Below are 8050 nucleotides of genomic sequence, written 5' to 3' on the forward strand. Positions count from 1 at the left end.
ATTTATGGATAATATTTACACCGATGCATTCAACCTTCGAAGCCGACATGAACGAAAGTTCCAATAAATGATTTAAAATGCCTCCTCTGGTTTTTTCCACTTGTGAAAGTCTGAAACTGATCATGTCGACATAGTGAGCTAAACTACATTTTGAAGAAACCTATTTAAACGGCAAGGAGAATTTTCATAAAGCATTAAACATCACATAAGGCAGTTATAAGAAGTAATATAACAATCTTTCTAAGATGGCATCGGATATCATCTGTCATCCACCGCAGCGACATTAGATGCATTTCTAAGGACTTTCTTAAAGAAACACAAAAAATATGAGTTATTATTATAACGAAAAATATAGTTTTTCTTTTTTTTTTTTCCCCCTCAATCCTCCCTCCCCTCTCCACACTCCTTCCCATCCTCAATTATCAGCCTCATGACTCAAACATTGACTTTGACACTTGCGGGAGCTCATAGCCGCTGAACCAACATGGCCCAGTGGGATGAAGCTGAAAGTTCGAATGATGACATTACAATAGCACAAAATTGTAGGGCTAGCTATAGTAATTACTAATTCGGTGATGTTGGTGTGTATTTTCACACTGACCTCATCGCGGACGTGTAAAAACGGGTTCCATGCTGGTGGACCATGATTTTGGTGATTGGGTCCGACATTATGACGAATTGATTTATACCACATTTTTAGGCCTATAAATACAAGGAGTCTGGTTCTCGGCTATACCAAGTTTTCGACAGTAACCAGTTACAAATATCAGTATATCAGTATATCAGTTCTTCAAGGAAAAGTTGGCTGGACAGGTGAATATTGATTGTATGCCTAGCTGGACCTAGATTTCTTTCTTTTTCAAGTTTGTGTGTGGTTTTTCGGTATCAACTCATAAACAACTTGCATAGAAACGCTTGAAAAAAAGTTAGGGAGTTGCAAATTAAAGCAATTTCAACATTCTTGAATTGTCTTAAGAAATATTTTGTATTTCTGGTTGTCTACATGCATATGGGTAAGCGGTCTCTAGAATTGTTTGATTAAGCTTCCTGCCAGCAATGTAGTTTCTTACTAATTGGTTGGATTTAGTTTTGTGGTTGGTTGTCTGAAATAATTCTAATTGATTTTGGGAACTCAATTGTTTTGGGTTTTCTTACTGAAAAAAAAAATGTTAGGCGTTTACAGATGGAACAAGTACCGTTGGACCTAGTACCAGTGAACCCGGCTGAAGCTCGCGTGAAAGAGGTCGGAAAATGGGCAGTGGAGGAGTACAACAGGAAGCACAAGACTGAGCTGTCTTTTGTCGCCGTGGTTGGCGGATTCAAGGGGAATGTTGTTGGATTCAAATTCTACGCACTCGTCCTTGAAACTCAGGAACCTAACCGCCCCACAACTGTGGACAAAGCATTTGTCCTTGAGAACCCAGATAAAAGCTTGAACCTCATCAAATACTGGGTTTAATCAAGCGCTACCCTTGATCATCAACTGAGGATCAACGACTTCAAGTGCTTCAATTATCGAGTGTCTATATATGGTGTGGTTTTCAGTTTATGCATGCATGGATGATGTACAGCTGCCATGCATACATCTTCCCACTGTTTTATTAGTATGTTAAATAAGGTGCACTTGTACCAACAAAAATGCACCATTCCGTCTCTGTTTGAGTTTGTGTCTCTGTCTTTTGTGTCTGTGTTTGTATCCTTGTACTGGTATGTTAAAGGTGCGCTTTTACGACAAAAATGCACCGTTAAATAAATAAAAACAGTCGTGAGTTTGAGTTTGTATCCGTGTGTATTTTGTTTCTTTATTACTTGAATGCAGGCTCCAATCTCTCAGTTCTGTACGTCAACTAGATACTATAGTCATGACTAGTTATAAATTCTTAGTAGTTAAGTATTACTTGAAATGAACACAAACCTGAGAAAGAAATGAAAGATTAACTGCTATATTGAGAGAAGGATATGTAACTCAGAAAACCAGAGTTCAAAGATGAGAGTTTTTAAGTGATATGTATCTCTTTTTAGGAGCTTGGATAAGATATATTTGAAGTGATAAACAATGACCCTGATCAAAGTTTAGCATAGTCATTCTTAGTGCACGTGTGTGTGTGCAACGATGAAGTCTACCGAGTATCAGAAAAAAATTTGCAATATGCCTATTGTACATTTAAACATTTTTTTAACATATGCCCATTGCAATATCATTTCTCTGCTCAAATTCATTATAAGTCTAAATAATAGAGAAAATAAGGACTTAGTACTTGTAGACATTGCTCCTCGTGAGATCGACTCGATACATGTCCTATATTATTTGATTGACCTATATACTTGCAGACAATGGGTATAAAAATCGGATTTAAACTTGCACTTGTAGTAAAAATCCGTCAATGTGACTAGAATTGAAATGTGAGATATATATAAAGTGATAATCAAACGCAAGTCACATTTACAAAGTGTAATTAGACAAATTGTTTACTACTGTTATGCAAAGAATCTATGCTATATATATATATATATATATATATATATATATATATATATATATATATATATAGCCAAAGGAGGAGTTGGGTGTTAACTATTAACCATTTTGTTAATTTTTAGTTTCCTTTTTTCACCTTTTCAACAAAGGAAAAAATGATACTATAGTTCTAGGAAAAAAAAATGAAAAATGAAAACGACCGCTAAAGGACACCTTAAATTTTTAATTTTAGCAATCAACTACTTTCAACTTTTAATTTTTTGCAATCCACTACAATTCACTAAATTTTGGCAATTAAAAAGACCATTATCATCCTTTGTTCCAAAAATACCCTTTTCTATGCATATACTAATAGTTACAGAAATTTTGCACAAGTAATTAGCTAATAAATAAATGATTTCAAATGAAAAAAAAAAAATCTACCTTCCGAATTCAATCACTAGAGTCCCGCAAAAAACATCCTAAGAATTATCTAAAAAGACATACCCAAAACCTCCACCTCCTGCCCCCTATTCGGTCCTCCCAATTCTAGAGAAGAAGCAGCAACACTGCTACTTCTTCCATCTCCACCCCTTCACGCTTTCAGCCTCTTGTCCCAGGGAAGGGCTTAATGCTGTCCATCTTAACGACGAGCAGCAGAACAAGGGTGGCATGCATTTTTTTCAAGCAAAAAGGTGGGGCTTCAGGGAGTTAAAATCATCTGCTGTTGAAGGATTGGAATTACAAAAAGGCTGTTGGTCAAAAAGGTCAAAAAAAAAAAAAAAAGAGAAGATGACCATACTGGTAGATTCAAGAGGTTATGGTAATAGTGCTGGTGGAGGTGCGCCTGTTATGGCAGGATTTGGATATGGGATATTTTGCTGCTGGTTTTCCTTTTTGTCAAATGATTTTTTGATTTCTTTTTTTTTTTGGGTGCTTAAAGGTTCTCCCAGGGATTTATTTGACTTCACGAAGATGAAAATGAAATGGGCATTTTTTGGATGTTCTGTAGGAAATGGAGGGCAAACTAGTACAATCATCCTTATCATGATTATGTTTAGCTTGATTTATTAATCGTGCTAATAATTAAAAGTTGAAAGCACTAGATTGCTGAAATTGAAAGTTTGGGATGCACTATTTGATAACCAAATTGTGAAGGGGTGCAAACAGTAATTAACCCTGAAAATTATATACAAATATGTTTGAACCTAATCCACATAGTACCCTAAGTTCTATGCATGCTCTTCTGTAAATCTTCTTCTATTTTGTCCAAGAATTATGGGACATATATTTTCCCCCCTTTTTCATTTATTTTTGCCAACTTGATAGTATTAAGATACTAGCCAGTAGCTCCTTTAGTGCAAATGTATTCCTCACCAAGTCAATGTATACAAATATTCACATACAGTAAGACCGTAAGAATTTACATTAACTGAACAAGGTCGGACAAAATCCAAATAAACATGTTTCGTCCTCTGGAGATTAGGGATTTGAAGTTTTTCTATTTTGTTGGGTTGCTTTATGCACTTATTTTGTCATCAATTAATTTGTCAAAGTTCAATAATATGTTATTATGTTCCAAATATATATTTAACGCCTACCACGCGCAATAATTTCAACGTTCAACCAGGTTATTGTCAATTTTTGCTCTTCTTTTTATTGATTTTTTGTTTTCTCCTATTAATCTTCTGCTCATTCTGTTTCATTATCAGCTTTCATCCTTCGGACATGCAAATATTCATGGGGAAGCAACTCCAAGTACATCATTAGTCAATTCCTCATACTTATGTCCAGGCTCAATCAGGCCAGTCCATCTGAACTATCATTTTACCTCAACCTACTGCCGCACAAGGGTCCTTTCTATTTGCTTCAGTGCTTCAGTGTTTTCCCATACCCGCCCACAAAAAAATAACTCCATTCCCTCCAACAGATTTTGTAGGAGATGGGAAAAAAGGCCAGTTCAAAATTATAAATTTGCTCCCTATTTTCTTACAAGACCAAGAAATATATTTACAAAAGCTAAAGACATATCTACAATTACCACTTTTACTTATGGGGTAAAACTAAGTTACTATTCACTTTTTTTTTTTAAATGGTTATTATAAACTTTTGCATTAGATGAGAAGCGACTCAAGTAATTTCTTAAAACGAAGAGGTTAAAGCACAATTTACCTCTAACTTCAACAGGTAAAGGCACAACTTAAGGAACTTTTTCGGAGCTTGCTTCTCTACATAAAGAAGTATAAATTTCCGTAAATTTTAGTGTAATATATGTTCAAATCTAGTTCTTTCATGTAATAATACTATATTTTTTTTATTACATATAAATGTTATACATAACAGTTAAGATCAGCGTATCTGAAATATGTCCTGACAAAGGATTTTGACAAAGGTGTGATTCTTTAGCTCAAATGTTGATCTGCAGTAGTATTTTGAGAATATGTCCTTTATAGGAGGCACAATTAGTGCAATCCAATTGGCCCAAAACTCTGTTCAATTAGCTAGGCCTGATATACAAATTAAAGAGAAGGTAACTTTGTAGTACTAAAATTTATCCAGGAACAAAAGCTGGGCTAAGTCATTACAGAAAAAGTTGTAGGGCATCCCCTAAGAAAAATTATTGTGAAAACCCAAGAGGCTCAGATGCACATGAGGCCAAACTTTAAAGTTCTCAAAGTTAGAGTAGAAAAATTTGATGGAGTTTGTGAAAAGAATTTATTGCAATTTGATTGAACGTGTTTCTCGTTTCTTCAAAAAAAAAAAAGAAAAAAAAAGGCGTTTCTCAGAGCCAAAGTGGTAAGAATTTATTGCTAGCCTTATCTAAACTTTTGGACCATATACTATCTTAGTCAAGATGATAAGCAATTGGGACCCTAATCATTTAAGGAAATCTAACTACAAGGCAATTGAGACTAATCTTTGTTCCCTTGTAGAAACTGAACAGATACGACTGAAAAAAAGGGTTAAAATTCTTATACGAACATTCTCCAGAAGAAGATATATACCACTGAAAAATAGAAACAAAATTGCAACTTATTTTCCCAACGCTCAGCATTTTACATCAATTACAAACGGCAAACAATAGAAAACTTGAATGATGACCAAAGCGCGAATATAATCTTTCACGAAGTGTTGGACATGAATGGTGACCTCGAATAGATGTGACACGGTGTGAAAGCGTGATAAATCAAAGGGTCACACAAATACTCTCCATAGGAAGAATCAAAGGTGACTCACAAGCAATGCTAACAGAAATTAGGATTCAAACTAGAACCCACACAAGATTCAACAAGAATATCACACCCAAATATACAATTGTCTTAAAAATATCAATAATATTATCAATGCCTAAATAGTAGAACCCAAAGGATAATTATTTGTAGGCTACAAGTAGGTGACAGGTGCCGAACCTGTGCAATAATAAAAAAATAAATCCTAACTACCACCTAAAACAGTCAGTAATCAACTCGAGTACTGGAGCAGGGACTCTAGGTGTGCAACGGGTTACTTGATTCACCATGTTCTCGAAGAGTTTGCTTAATCCGATATACCTGAATTAATTATTTAACTGAATTCACCAACTAGTAGACAGTGGCAAGCAGGGTCGTCTCCTCAGGGACTAGCAAGATACTTATTCCTCTTCGAATCAAGATTAATGGGGGGGTTTTGGTATCGAAAGCCAACTAAACAAATTAAATGCAGAAAATACTTAATTTAAAGAAATAATTAAGAGAAACTCTAGCCAAGGGTACACTTCAGAAATGGTTCATGCACTGATCATCGAATCACAGAAAATTCCGACATTTATTAATAGATTGGTTATAGTTGTCTCGCACGCGCTAAACAACCAACCCTTCCTTAAATTATCGATAGCTAAGGTACGACCGTTAGCTATTTCTCTAACCCAAAAACAACCCTAGGTACGACCGTAGGATTTAATTTCTAGATTGCATTAATAATTAGAAAGGCTCAATCCTAATTAACAAACACGCTACGAGGGTTTGTTTAAACTAGATCGTATGCTCCCCTGACATAAACCCAATTACGCCAGTTGCTACTAAGATAGAGATAACGAACAATTACGGATTCAATTACCTCTATTTAGCAAAATAGCCTATATGAATAATTAATTATTGCGCACTAATCAATCATACAAAAGGCTATAACAATTAAAATCAAGGAACATATAAATACCAATAAATGAAGAAAATAATTAAAAACGGTTTAGATCTCACAGTAATCGTTGAACCAATTCGTCAGTTGATCCCTCGGCTAGAATTAGAGTATTAGCCCTCCATTAATGGGGGACCAAACGCGCGTGGAGAATTGGGAAAAGTCGCTGAATCGGGCCTCTCAATTGTTTCCAAACCAAGACGTGCGGATGATCCTGATTGCTCTCCCTTTCATAACTCACAGTTTTTTGTATGAGTGTTTCGATAAATGGACTCTGCGAAGACACTTCAAAAGCCGGCAACTTTTGAAGTGCTCCGCAGCACTTAACTACGATTGCTCTCCCCGATTGTATCAAAACAAAGTAAAAGAACCAGAGCCAGAAGTCAACAACGGCGGCTAGCTTTTGGCTTTGTTCCCTTAATTTCTATGCAAGACACACGAGAGAAAGGTTTTTCGATTGATGATTTCGGTCAAAGCCAATTGTAAAGCATTGAATCCCAAAAGTCAATAATAATGGCCTCCCTTCTGATTGCTCAACAAAAGCTACGAGAGAAAAGGTTTCAATTGCTTGATGTATCCATTGGGTCAATGCAATTTGAAAGCCTCCAATTCCTAAGTCAACCAAAAAGATCAAAAGCAATACAAAAGTCCAGCCAAAAAAACTTTTGTCCTCGCCGCCTTACAAAGCTGCGGCCCCCTCTTCTCCTTCAAAAACAAAGAAAGACTCCCCTTTAACCTTAGCCGCGCGAGAGATAAATACAATCTCCACAATAGTCGAAAAATTGTTACTTGTTTTAAAATTGCAGCCAGACTCCCTAGAAATATATTAAAATAAAATCTATTACAATTAGGTTCCTTCAGCTTCTCAAGCGGGCCCCACGTCCGATGAATCTTCTAAAAGTTGAATTTAAGCACTTTTCAGCAACCATTCCTGCAATTAGCACCCAGAACAAAATATCAGTAGAATCCACCCAATTAAGAAAAATATTTAGTCAATTAATTGCGCAATAATGCCCGAAATACCCACTAAAATGCATCCTATCAATCTCCCCCACACCTGAACTATGCTTGCCCTCAAGCATAATTAACTCAGAAGTACAATCAAGATACGAAGCTAATCACAGCAGTTCATACCAAAAATTGCATCCCAAATTCCCCAATAACCTCATCGAAATCAGAATATACCAAATCAACAAATGCTCGCAGTTCAAGGTGCACTCATTCACTCCAAAGTGTATATGAAATGTATATAAGATGGCTCTCACATCAGCACAATAGAATGACACTACCATAAGCTTGCTCATATATAATATCTCCACCACTTACTTATGAATTTAAATGCAGCAATCAAGGGGCTTTGCCAGGTTGTACTGGAGCTAGGGTGAGGAGGTAGGATAGAAAGGAGTCAAAAGGGTGTAA

The 8050-nt window shown here is 35.9% G+C and overlaps 1 long non-coding RNA gene across 1 annotated transcript; it reads left to right on the forward strand.

Annotated features, from left to right (window-relative positions):
• Positions 1–720: 720 nt before the first annotated feature.
• Positions 721–1782, forward strand: LOC113734875 (uncharacterized). Its single transcript, XR_003459447.2, has 2 exons — positions 721–813; positions 1174–1782. It is a non-coding gene; the product is annotated as an uncharacterized lncRNA (long non-coding RNA).
• Positions 1783–8050: the final 6268 nt, after the last annotated feature.

The sequence above is a fragment of the Coffea arabica genome, chromosome 3c (genome assembly GCF_036785885.1).
Source record: "Coffea arabica cultivar ET-39 chromosome 3c, Coffea Arabica ET-39 HiFi, whole genome shotgun sequence".
Taxonomy (NCBI): Eukaryota; Viridiplantae; Streptophyta; class Magnoliopsida; order Gentianales; family Rubiaceae; genus Coffea; species Coffea arabica.